Source organism: Durio zibethinus, chromosome 1, assembly GCF_047325235.1.
Source record: "Durio zibethinus cultivar Kanyao isolate XHJ-2024 chromosome 1, ASM4732523v1, whole genome shotgun sequence".
NCBI classification, from domain to species: Eukaryota; Viridiplantae; Streptophyta; class Magnoliopsida; order Malvales; family Malvaceae; genus Durio; species Durio zibethinus.
The window spans coordinates 13,694,824-13,707,876 of NC_143162.1; the positions used below are offsets into that span (position 1 = coordinate 13,694,824).

General features: G+C 48.8%; 1 pseudogene; it reads right to left on the bottom strand.

Moving 5' to 3' along the window:
* The window catches only part of LOC149520421 (uncharacterized), a 37,506-nt pseudogene that overhangs the window by 15,687 nt on the left and 8,766 nt on the right, over positions 1-13,053 (bottom strand).

A 13,053-nucleotide genomic window follows, 5' to 3' on the forward strand; every position in this document is an offset into this window, starting at 1 on the left:
ACTGCTTGAGGGCTTGGCGACATTATTTGTTGGGTTCACACTTTGTCGTGAAGACAGACAATGCGGCCGTTAGCCATTTCCTCACCCAATCAAGGCTTACAGCGAAACAAGCTAGATGGCAAGAATTTTTAGCGGAGTTTGACTTTTGTTTTGAGCACACCGCTGGAAAGACCAATCAAGTGGCCGATGCATTGAGTAGGTAAACAGAGTTAATGGCCCTTAGAAGAATTGCCCTAATGGTGGCTAGCAGAGCCACAACAGACATTCACAAGTTGATTGGTGATCATTTAGGGAATGACCCGTAGGCCAGTGCCATTCTGAAGCTAGTGGAAGAAGGGAAGTCCAAGTGCTTCTGGCAAGAAAATAGGGTCTTGTGGACCAAGGGGCCTCGATTGTTTGTGCCAAGAGCAGGAAGTCTGAGACAGATGCTGATGAGGGAATGTCATGACACACCATGGGCTGGACATCTGAGCTGGCAACGCACTTTGGCATTATTGAAACAGGGATACTATTGACCTCACATGCGATAAGATGTGATGGACTATACGAAGACTTACCTTATTTGCCAACAAGACAAAGTGGAAAAAAAGAAACCTATAGGCATGCTTGAACCACTATCAGTACCCACCAGACCATGGGAAAGCATCTCTCTCGATTTCATTTCGCACCTACCCAAGGTTGGTGATCTTGGAGCTATTTTGGTGGTGATTGACCGATTCTCTAAGTATGCCACATTCATTCCCGCTCACAAGTATTGTACAATGAAAGACACAGCTCGACTATTGTTTAAACATGTGGTCAAATACTGGGGCCTCCCTCAAAACATTGTCAACGGTAGAGATCTGAGATTCACAGGGTCCTTCTGGAAAAAGCTTTTCAAGATATTGGGGTCCCAACTCAACATCTCTTCAAGCTACCACCCTTAAACCGATGGTCAAACGAAACCATTTAATGGATTATTGGAAGAATATTTTAAGGCACTTTGTTCAAGCCAATCAGAAGAACTGGCCTTCATTATTGGACATTGCTTAACTTTGCTTTAATTCCAACAAAAGCTCTTCCACCAACAAGAGCCCATTTGAAGTGGTCACTGGGTAATTACCAAGGCTACCCCATACTTCTTGAAACAATATGGAGGGAAGAATCTGAGAGCCTTCAACCTCGATAAGGAGTGGAAATAAAACACGGAGATTGCATAAGCCTACCTGGAGAAAGCATCGAAGCGAATGAAGAAATGAGCAAACAAAGGTCGCAGAGCTCAACAATTCCAAGTTGGTGATTTGGTCCTTGTTCGACTAGTCCATGAACAAACTAGATTCTTGAGAAAGAGAGATCATAAACTGGTGCACAAATATGAGGGTCCAATGAAGATCCTTTTCAAGGTGGGGAATGCTTCTTACAAAATCGACCAACCAAAGTGGATGAAGGTGCACCTAGTATTTCATGTGAGTAACTTGAAACCTTTCCATGCAGATCCTACAGATGCTAGCCAAAGGGTGCCAACCAGAGTCGCCAACACTATGAACCACCCTCAGAGCATTGAGTCAAAGAGATCCTAATCGATAGGGAAACCAAGATATCTTGAAGATTAGTTCAAAAATACTTAGTGAAGTGGGAGTGATTAGGACTAGAAGAAACCAACTGGGAAAGAGAACATGACCTCCAAAGATTCAAAAGGAAGATTGAAGAATTTCAAGCCAGCAAGTCGAAGAGGACGTCGATAGAATAGGTGGGGGAAGATGTCATAAGCCAACCTTGTATAGGGCCATGATCGGGGTTTAGGTTGTCATGAGCCACCCATGTATAACACCATGGCCGGGTAGATCTCTTGTGCTAGGAAAAGTTTCCCCATTTCAAATATTGTAATGGTTAGTGGTAGCATAGCTCTAAAATCTCTAAGGCTCTTTAGGGGGGTGAGCCGACAGCGTATTGTTGGGTTGTCTCACCGGTCGCTATGTGAGCCTAGGCCATTCACCAAGGGCTGCCCCCTGGCCCTGGTGATGGTGGGAAATCCCAATGTATGATTTTCAATTATAATAAAATCCACCCCAATTAAATGTCCCGAATGTTGCCTCAATATGTTTTTTTTTTCTCGATGTTAATGTGCCTTCTTGTGTGTGCTTGAGATTGATCTCGATATAATGTGCCTTATTATGAATGCTTGGGACTAACCATAGCTTATGATTATTTGTTCAGATATCAAACTGTTGAAGGCTAACTTGGGTGGAAGCATCCATTCAAGTGTCGCACAGTCTATTGCTTGTTGAGAGAAAGCTTAGTCCGTGACACTGGGCCTTGGTACGGGTGTCACGAGCTCTGACCTTAGACTTAGAATCTGTACGGCCTTAGGGTTGGGATCTCCTCCTTTATGCCTAAGTCAGCCTAAAACACAAGCATGTGGGCACTAGAACAATGGGAAGGGCTAATTACGCAAGTTAAACAGAAACAGGATAACAAGGCAGAATGCTGGAATATGCTTTGTATTCACTGAAACAGAAGTGTTTGATGGTGTACAAATATGGGTGGAGCAGCCCTCTATTTATAGTTGAGGCTCTAGCTACACTTAATGGTAATATCCCTAGAATAAAGGCTAAAATCAAGGGATTATACAGATTACAATCAATCAGGATTCTAACTCCTGATTTCTAGGGTCAACCAAATCTGCCAGGAGGCTCCTACTGATCCTGTAAGATTCTAGAATGTTCACTTGCATATCTAGCACCTTGAGCCCTTCTGGATATGGTACGAGCAGCTTGCATGCAAGGCCTTGGCCTCACGGGCTGCCCTGCAAGCTGGGTTGGCGTTCTGGCCTTATCTCCCAAGCCCTGCATGCAAATACCCGCCAGTGCGCCTGGTCTACGAGACTCAACCTCTAGCTCATGTGTTGGTGCGTCTGTTGTGCCTGGCGCGCCCACCCAGGGTGTGACATTCTCCCTTACCTAATTACGTAACACCCTCGTTGTGTCCTCTGCATGGTACCACCTAATCTTCTACTGGTTCCCAACTCACCTCACTATCTGGAAGTCCCTTCCAGCGCACCAAGTACTCTTGTCTTAGTTGATAGTTTTTCCATCTCACCTCCCAGACAAGCCACGCGGGCCTCCTTGGAGCTCAATTCCCACTGAGAGATGGGTAGAATCCTTTGTAGATGACTTAAATACGTGACGGGGTATTGTAAGTGGCAGAGTGGCCTTGCTTCCATGATCCACTAACATTCAACCCTTTGTCGGTTCGATTCATCCCTCCCCCCTCCCCTTCCCCCGTCGACCTTCTTTCTTTTTATGCCACCCCCTCCAGGGTTGGACATGACTTGGGGCCCTCCGTCCTTTGATCTCGATCGGGAATGAACTCCGTATGCCTAAGTCAACCTATGAAACGACTGTGCGAGCACTAAGCCTGCCAGAGAGGCAGAATGTGCAAGCTGAGGATCGATCAGGTCCCCCTCTGCGTGTTGCCGATCTTACTGCGGTTCTTGTTGCCATAACCCTCGATTTGATCAGAGCTTAGACTGGGAATGAACTCTGTATGCCTAAGTCAACCTACAAAACAAGCGTACGGGCACTAAACCGACCAGAGAGGCAGAATACGCAAGCTAAGGATCGATCGGGTCCCCTTCTGTGTGCTGCAAATCCTGCAGGCTTTCTATACGGTTCTTGTTCGGCCCCACTTCATAGGACCACCTAGATGCGGTGCGGGCATGTTGTGGGCTTGGTCTCGGTGTTACAAATAGGCCAGACTTTTGGGTGGGTGGTCTGGACAGCAATAGTAATGACTATTGCAGGAACCCTCACCTCTGTGTATGGTGCTCGAGCCTTGGCCGCTGGGGCATGGGCCTCAACTCCTGGTGCACACGCCCAAGGTGTGACACTGGTACTTGGTGTAGGCTACTACCTCAGACACCCCTGGTCTGACCACATGGCCGCACCTCAATCATCAGTGCCCGCACGTCGGTCTGACTGCGTGCCCGCGCACTGCTCACCAACACGCCCACTTAGGCCTGGCTCAATTATATCGAACCTAACACCATGTCTGAGCCCCTAGAGTACTGATCACTGCCTGAACCACTATCCCAATCTAGTTCCTCATGACCTGCACCTCGAGTAGGCCTCAAGGCCTGATCCCCCTGCTATCGAACCCTATCCTACTACAACCCAGGGCCAGTCCCAACTTACTTTCTGACCATGACACATCACATGCCTCGACCACCATCGAGACATGTTGGCCCTCGATCTTGAGACATGCTTCAATTGCCATTGGTGCATGCTGGACCTTGGTATGGGCAGTTCCCTCAAATAGCATTAGCCTGCACTGGGTCGTGCATCAAGCGGCCGTACCGGGGCCCGGGCTATGCACCTTGCGCACCATGATCGGGTAGTAGGTGGGTTGAGGGATATCTTCATGTTTCTATAGTGCCAAAGCCATTTTTGTGGTCCATGAATTCATATGAGCACTCCCCAACGCCCGTGCACCATGCGCGAGTGTCCTGAGCCCGGGGCCAAGCACCTTGCGCGCCACGATCGGGTGGTAGGTGGGTTTAGGCACATATTCATATTTCTGCCATGCCAATACCATTTTTATGGCTTGTAAATTCATACAATGGTCCCTTAAGCCTTCCTGTGAAGTTTCATGGAAAGATGACTCGTTTTCTATTTTTCATAATTTTTGAAATTTTTTGCGGTTCGAGATTTTTTAAAATTTTTTTAGAAGGATTTTTGGCCCCAAATTTGGTAGATCTGATCCTTGTATTTTTTTTGCAATGCACAAAAACATTCAGCTAAAAACTCAAAGTACAGAAGATTTTGTGGCCATTTGAAAAAAGTGTCCCCATTTCGGACACTTAAATGGTTACTAGCAGCAAACCTGTAAAATCTCATATGCTCTTTAAAAGGGTGTGAGTTGTTGAGGTTTGTTGAGGGATATGGGGCCAATATAAGGGCCAAGTACAAGCACCCGTCACACATCATGTGCCCACACCCCCTCGGACCCTCAATCGTCGGAACCCCCAATGTCGTCGGTCAGGTTCTCCGACGATGCTCCGACGATGGTGCCCTGAGCAAAAAAAATGTGGCACCAGCACATTCCCAAGCCCAGCATGTGCACTGTGGCTCAAAATTGAACTTTTACCAAGGCCTCGACCATCAACGGCACACAATGGCGTATGGTGATGGACATGCATCGACCATCATCGGCACAGTTTGCCCTTTGGTACGGGCACTTGCCTCGACCGCCATCGGCACAAGCTGGCCCTTGGAACAGGAACTTACCTCGACCACCATCGACACATGCATGCCTCGATGAGCATTGACAGAAGATGGCCCTTGGTGCGGACGGTTGCCTCAAGCACCATCGGCACGTGTTGGGCCTTGGTGTGGGCACATGCCTCAACCACCATCATCACAAGCTGGCCATTGGTACAGGCACTTGCTTGGACCACCATTGGTAGATGCCATGCCTCGATCATAATTGGTAGAAGATGACCCCTGGTGCATGCGGTTGCCTCGAACACCATCGGCACATGCTGGGCCTTGGTACGGGCGATTGCCTCAAGCACCATCGGCACAAGCAGGCCGTTGGTGCGGGCACTTGCCTAAACCACCATCGATAGAAGATGGCCCCTGGTGCAGGCGGTTGCCTCAAACACCATCGGCATATGTTGGGCCTTGGTGCGAGCGGTTGCCTCAAACACCATCAGCACATGCTGGGCCTTGGTGCGGGTGTCACGGGATCCAACCTTAGACTCAGAATCCGTGCAGCCTTAGGCTTGGAATCTCCTCCTTTATGCCTAAGTTAGCTTAAAACACAAGCATGCGGGCACTAGAACAATGGGAAGGGCTGATTATGCAAGTTAAAGAGAAACAGGATAACAAGGTAGAATGCTAGAATATGCTCTGTCTTTACTGAAACAGAAGTGTTTAATGGTGTACAAATGAGGGTGGAGCAACCCTCTATTTATAGTTGAGGCTCCAACTACACTTAATGGCAATATCCCTAGAATAAAGGCTAAAATCAAGGGATTAGACAAATTACAATCAATCAGTATTCTAACTCCTAATTTTTAGGGTCAACCAAATTTGCCAGGAAGCTCCTGCTGATCCTGCAAGCTTCCAGAATGTTCACTTGCATATCTAGCAACTTGGGCCCTTTTGGATGTGGTGCGGGCATCCTGCATGCCAGGCCTTGGCCTCATGGGCTGACCTGTAAGAAGGGCGGGCATTCTGGCCTCATCTCTCAGGCTTTGCGTGCAAATACCCGCCAACTCGCTCAGTCTGTGGGCCTCAACCTCTGGCTCGCGTGCTGGTGTGCCTGATGTGCCTGGCGCACCCGCCTAGGGTGTGACATTCTCCCCCACCTGATTGTGCAATGCTCGCGTTGTGTCCTCTGTATGGTACCGTCTGATCTAGTCCCCGAACTACCATAAGTCTTTTGCTGGTTCCCAGCTCACCTCACTATCTGGAAGTCCCTTCCAGCGCACCAATTACTCTTGTCTTGGTTGATAGTTTTTTTGTATCACCTTGCAATCAGCTATGACACTGTGGACCACCTTCTCATATGAGGCCCTTGCTCCCAATGGCGCATGCTTTGACTCTACCCATCTTGGATCTCCCTCATCCTTATGGAACGGCTTGAGCATGCTTACATGGAATACCGGGTGTACCCTCGGCTTGGGTGGCATATCCAGCTTGTAGGGAAACTTGCCTACCCTCTTGACTACTTGGAAAGGTCCCTTATACCTTTGGACTAGGCCTTTGTACAGCCCCCTGTGGCACACAATGGGATGCAATTTCACAAATACCAAGTCTCCAACCTGGAATTGCATGTCCTACCTATTCTGGTCTGTCCACTTCTTCGACCTCTTTGTCGCCTTGTGTAGATAGACTCTGGCCAAGTCAATTTGCTCCTGCCATGCCTTGGCAAACTTGTATGCTGCTGGATTCGACCCTGTATAACCTACAGCAATTGAACCAGGTGTTAGTGGTTGTTACCCTTTCACAAACTCAAATTGGCTCTGGTTCGTTACCTCGCTTCTTTGCAAGTTGTAGGAAAACTATGCAACATCTAGTAGCTTTGGCTAGTCCCTTTATATGGCACTCACATAGTGCCTGAGGTAGACTCCAATAGTCCATTCACACATTCTGTTTGCCCATGGATCTATGAATGCATGCTGGGGGAAAAGTTCAAGTCTGACCCCAACTGCTTGAACAACTCAGTTCAGAACCTACCCGTGAAACAGCCATCCCGATCACTAACAATGGTCCTCCATACTCCTCAGTACTTAACCATGTTCTTCAGGAACAATCGAGCTGCCTCCTCAGCTGGGCACTCCTTAGTTGCTGGAATGAAGATTCCATACTTGGAAAACCTGTCCACCACTACCATGATGCTTCCAAACCCCTCTGCTTTGGGTAGACCAACTATAAAGTCTAGAGAAACACTCTCCCATGGTTGCTTTGGCACTGGCAATGGCTCCAAGAGATTGTCTGGTTTCTTGAGCTCCACCTTGTCTTATGGGCACACAAGACAAGTCTTCACATAGGCCTCCACATCATCCCTCATGTGCGGCCAATAGTACCGATCCTCGATCAGTGCCAAGGTACGGCTCACTCCTGGGTGTCCAGCCCACCTTGAATCATGGCATTCTTACAAAACTTCCATGTGGAGCTTTTCATGCTATGCTACAAATAGTCTACTACCCCTGGTGCACAACAAACCATCCTGCACCTAAAATCACCTAGTCTTACCTTCCTGGGCGTACTTCATGAGAGCCTTGGCTGTAGGATCATGCGCAAGTCCCTCCTTGATGCATGGCACCAGTGACCCTTCTGGTTAGCTAATGGCAGCAAGGTTAGCCTTCCTGCTCAGGGCGTCTGCCACTAGGTTCGCCTCCCTCGGCTTGTACTCCATCTGGAAATCAAATTTCGTAAGAAAATCTTACCATCTCGCCTGCTTGGGGGACAACTTCTTCTGGGTCCTAACCACGAACCTCGACCCCAACAGGTAATGGTGCCAAGTGCATAAGTAGTGCACCACTACTGTCATCTCTTTCTCTTGGGTCGTATACTTACGCTCAATCTCGTTCAGCTTCCTGCTCTCGAACGTGACTAGATGTCCCTCCTACATCAACACGCCCCCTATGGCAAAGTTTGATGCATCCGTATGGACCTCATACGGCTTGGCATGGTCTGGCAAGGCCAAGACTGGCTCTTCAATCACAGCTTGCTTCAACCTGTCAAAGGCTTCCTGGCACCCTGCGCTCCACTCCCATGCTCTCCTTTTCTTGAGCAAGTCAATCAATGGCGTGGTTATTGCTAAATGACCTTTGATAAAGTGCCAGTAGTAGTTAACCAGCCCAAGGAATGATTTCAACTCAGTGACATTGGCTGGCGGTTGCCACTCCAGGATGGCATGCACCTTGCCTTCATCCATGCGTATCCTGTCACCTCCCACTATGTGGCTTAAGAACGGGATCTCCTACTGGGCGAATGAGCACTTCTCCTTCTTGACAAACAGCTTGTGCACCCACAACACCTTGAACACCTATCTCAAGTGGTCTACATGCTCTCCCAATGTCTGGCTGTAGATCACAATGTCATCTAAATAAATCACAACAAATCGATCAAGGAACGACTAAAGTACCTTGTCCATAAGGGTGCAAAATGTTGCTGGGGCATTCGTGAGTCCTAATGGCATGACCAGGAACTCATACGAACCATACCAAGTGACACATGCTGTCTTTGGCTTGAGCTCAACGAGAAAAAAAAATCTCGTGTGGAACAAAAGGGTAAAAGCTCATTTGATTCTGATTTCTAATACAAATATGAACCATTAAAGTGTGGCCTATCGTTCTTTTAGACTTTCGGGATTTGAAACTAGAGGTGTCAAAAAAGTTACCACAAGGATAACTGGCTTGTGGCAACCAAGTGTTCATAGCGACGTTGCTTTTTGATCCTTCGATGTCGGCTCTTCCTATCATTGTGAAGCAGAATTCACCAAGTGTTGGATTGTTCACCCACCAATAGGGAACGTGAGTTGAGTTTAGACCGTCATGAGACAGGTTAGTTTTACCCTACTGATGGCGACGGCATGATAGTAATTCAACCTAGTACGAGAGGAACTGTTGATTCACACAATTGATAATCGCGCTTGGTTGAAAAGCCAGTGGCACGAAGCTACCATGCATTGGATTATGACAGAACGCCTCTAAGTCAAAATTCGGGCTAGAAGCGATGTGTGCGCCCACCGCCTGATTGTCGACCCGTAGTAGGGGCCTATGTTCCTTAAGGGCACGTGTCGTAGGTGTAGTCCCTACGGTGAACGAGCCGCGTGGGCTTCCTTGGAGCTTAATTCCCATCGAGTTGTTGGTAGAATCCTTTGCAGACGACTTAAATACGCGATGGGGTATTGTAAGTGGCATTGTAGCCTTACTGCCACGATCCACTGAGATTCAGCGCTTTGTAGCATCAATTCATCCCTCCCTCTTCCCCCTCTTCTTCCCCTGTCGACCTTTTTTCTTTTTACGTCGCCCCCCTCCAGGGTTGGGCATGACCCGAAGCCTTCCGTCCCTCGATCTAGATTGGGAATGAACTTCATATGCCTAAGTCAAACTATGAAATGAACGTACGGGCATTAAGTCGGCCAGAGAGGCAAAATGCACAAGCTAAGGAACGGTCTGGTCCCCCTCTACGTGCTGCCGATTCTGCTGCGGTTCCTATAGCCACAACCCTTTGTCTGATCAGAGAGTAGACTGGGAATGAACTCCGTATGCCTAAGTTAACCTATGAAATAAGCGTGAGGTCACTAAGCCAACCAGAGAGGTAGAATACGCAACTTGAGGATCGGTCGGTTCCCCCTCTATGTGCTGTAAATCTTACAGGCTTTCTATACGACTCTAGTTCGACCCTACTCCCTTGGACCACCTGGATGTGATGCGAGCATGTTGTGGGCCTAATCTCGATGCCGCGAATAGGCCAGACTTTCAGGCGGGTGGTCTGGATAGCAATAGCAATGAGTATTGCTGGAACCCTCGCCTCTCCGTACGATGCTTGAGCCTTAGCCGCTGGGGGCTGGGCCTCAACTCTTGGTGCGCACGCCCAAGGCGTGACACTGGCACTTGGTGCGAGCTACAGCCTCGAACACCCTGGTCTGACTGCATGCCCACATGTCGATCTGACTGTGTGCCCACGTACTGCCCACCTCCCACCAACACCCGCACCTGGGCCTGGCTCAATTCTATCGAACCTAATACTATGCCTGAGCTCCTGGAGTCCTGATCACTACCTGCACCACTGTCTCAGTCCTATTCCCCACGGGGTATTGTAAGTGGCATTGTAGCCTTGCTGCCACGATCCACTGAGATTCAACCTTTTGTAGCTTTAATTCATCCCTCCCTCTTCCCCTTCCCCTTCCCCTGTCGACCTGCTTTCTTTTTACGTCACCCCCCTCCAGGGTTGGGCATGACCCGAGGCCCTCTGTCCCTCGATCCCGATCGAGAATGAACTTCGTATGCCTAAGTCAAACTATGAAACGAGCGTGTGGGCATTAAGTAAGCTAGAGAAGCAAAATGCACAAGCTGAGGAGCGGTTGGGTCCCCCTCTACGTGTTGTTGATTCTGCTACGGTTCCTACGGCCACAACCCTTGGTCCGATGGGAGAGTAGATTGGGAATGAACTCCATATGCCTAAGCTAACCTACGAAACAAGCATGAGATCACTAAGCCGGCCAGAGAGGCAGAATATGCAAGCTGAGGATCGGTCAGGTCCCCCTTTATGTGCTGTAGATCTTACAGGCTTTCTATACGGTACTGGTTCAGCCTCACTCACCTGGATGTGGTGCGAGCATGTTGTGGGCCTGGTCTCGATGTCGCGGATAGGCCAGACTTTCGGGCGGGTGGTCTGGATAGCAATAACAATGAGTATTGCTGAAACCCTCGCCTCTCCGTACGGTGCTTGAGCCTTGGCCGCTGGGGGCTGGGCCTCAACTCCTGGTGCGCACACCCAAGGCGTGACACTGGCACTTGGTGCGAGCTGCAGCCTCAAACACCCCTGGTCTGATCGTATGCCCACGTGTAGGTCTGACTGCGTGCTCGTGCACCGCCCACCTCCCACCAACACCCGCACCTAGTCCTGGCTCATTTCTGTCGAACCTAACACCATGCCTGAGCCCCTGGAGTCTTGATCACTGCCCACACCACTGTCTCAATCCTGTTCCCCATGACTTACACCTCGAGTAGGCCTCAAGGCCTGGTCCCCCTGGCTGTCAGACCCTATCCCACTACAACCCCAGGGTCAATCCTGACTTGCTTACTGATTGTGACACATGCACATGCCTCAACCACCATCGAGACATGTTGGCCCTTGGTCACGGTGCATGCTTCGACCTCCATCGACACATGCTAGACCTTGGTGTGGGTAGTTCCCTTAAACAGCATCTGCCCATGCTGGGTCGTGCACCAAACGGCTGCACCTGGGCCCGGGCCGTGCACCCTGTGCACCACGACCAAGAAGTAAGTGGGTTTGGGGATATCTTTATGTTTCTACAGTGCCAAAGCCATTTTTGTGGTCCATGAATTCATATGAGCGCTCCCCATTGCCCGCGCACCACGCGCGGGTGTCTTAAGCCTGGGTCGAGCACCAATGAGCACTACAATCGGGTGGTAGGTGGGTTTAGTCACATCTTCATATTTCATCCATGCCAATTTCATTTTTATGGCCTGTGAATTCATATGAGCACTCCCCAGCACCCGTACACCACGTGCGGGTGTCCTAAGCTCAGGCCGAGCACCATGCGCTCCACGATCAAGTGGTAGGTGGGTTTAGGCACATCTTCATATTTATGCCATGCCAATGCCTTTTTTATGGCTTTTAAATTCATACAATGGTCCCTTAAGCCTTCTTGTGAAGTTTCATGGCAAGATGACTTGTTTTCTATTTTTCATGATTTTTGAAATTTTTTGCGGTTAGAGATTTTTTAAAATTTTTTTAAAAGGATTTTTAGCCCCAAATTTGGTAGACCTGATCCTTTTATTTTTTTTGGTATGGAAAAAAAATCAGCTAAAAACTCAAAGTGTAGAAGATTTTGTGGCCATTTGAAAAAAGTGTCCCCATTTCAGACACTTGAATGGTAACTGGCAACAAACCTGTAAAATATCATATGCTCTTTAAGGGGGTGTGAGTTGTCGAGGTTTGTTGAGGGATAGGGGGCCAATATAAGGGCTAAGTACAAGCACCCATCTCACATCATGTGCGCACACCCCCAGACCCTCAATCGCCAGAACCGCCAATGCCGTCGGTCAGGTTCTCTAGCCATGCTCCGGCGATGGTGCCCCGGGTAAAAAAAATGTTTCACTAGCACATGCCCGAGCCCAACATGTGCACCGTGTCTCAAAATTGAACTTCAGCCAAGGCCTCGACCATTAACGGCATATGATGGCGCATGGTGATTGCACATGCATCAACCATTATCAGCACAGGCTGCCCTTTCGTAAGGGCACTTGCTTCGACCTCCATTGGCACAAGTTGGCCCTTGAAACAAGCAATTGCCTCAACCACCATCGACACATGCATGCCTTGATGAGCATCGACAGAAGATGGCCCTTGGTGCAGGCGGTTGCCTCGAGCACCATCGGCACGTGTTGGGCCTTGGTGTAGGTGTCACAGGGCTTCGACCTTAGACTCGGAATCCTTGCGGCCTTAGGCTCGAAATCTCCTCCTTTATGCCTAAGTCAACCTAAAACACAAGCATGCGGGCACTAGAACAATGGGAAGGGCTGATTACGCAAGTTAAAGAGAAACAGGATAACAAGGCAAAATGCTGGAATATGCTCTGTATTAACTGAAACAGAAGTGTTTGACGGTGTACAAATTAGGGTGGAGCAGCCCTCTATTTATAGTTGAGGCTCTAACTACACTTAATGGCAATATCCCTAGAATAATGGGATTATACAGATTACAATCAATCAGGATTCTAACTCTTGATTTCTAGGGTTAACCAAATCTGCTAGGAGGCTCCTGCTGATCCTGCAAGGTTTCAGAAGCTTCACTTGCGTATCCAGCACCT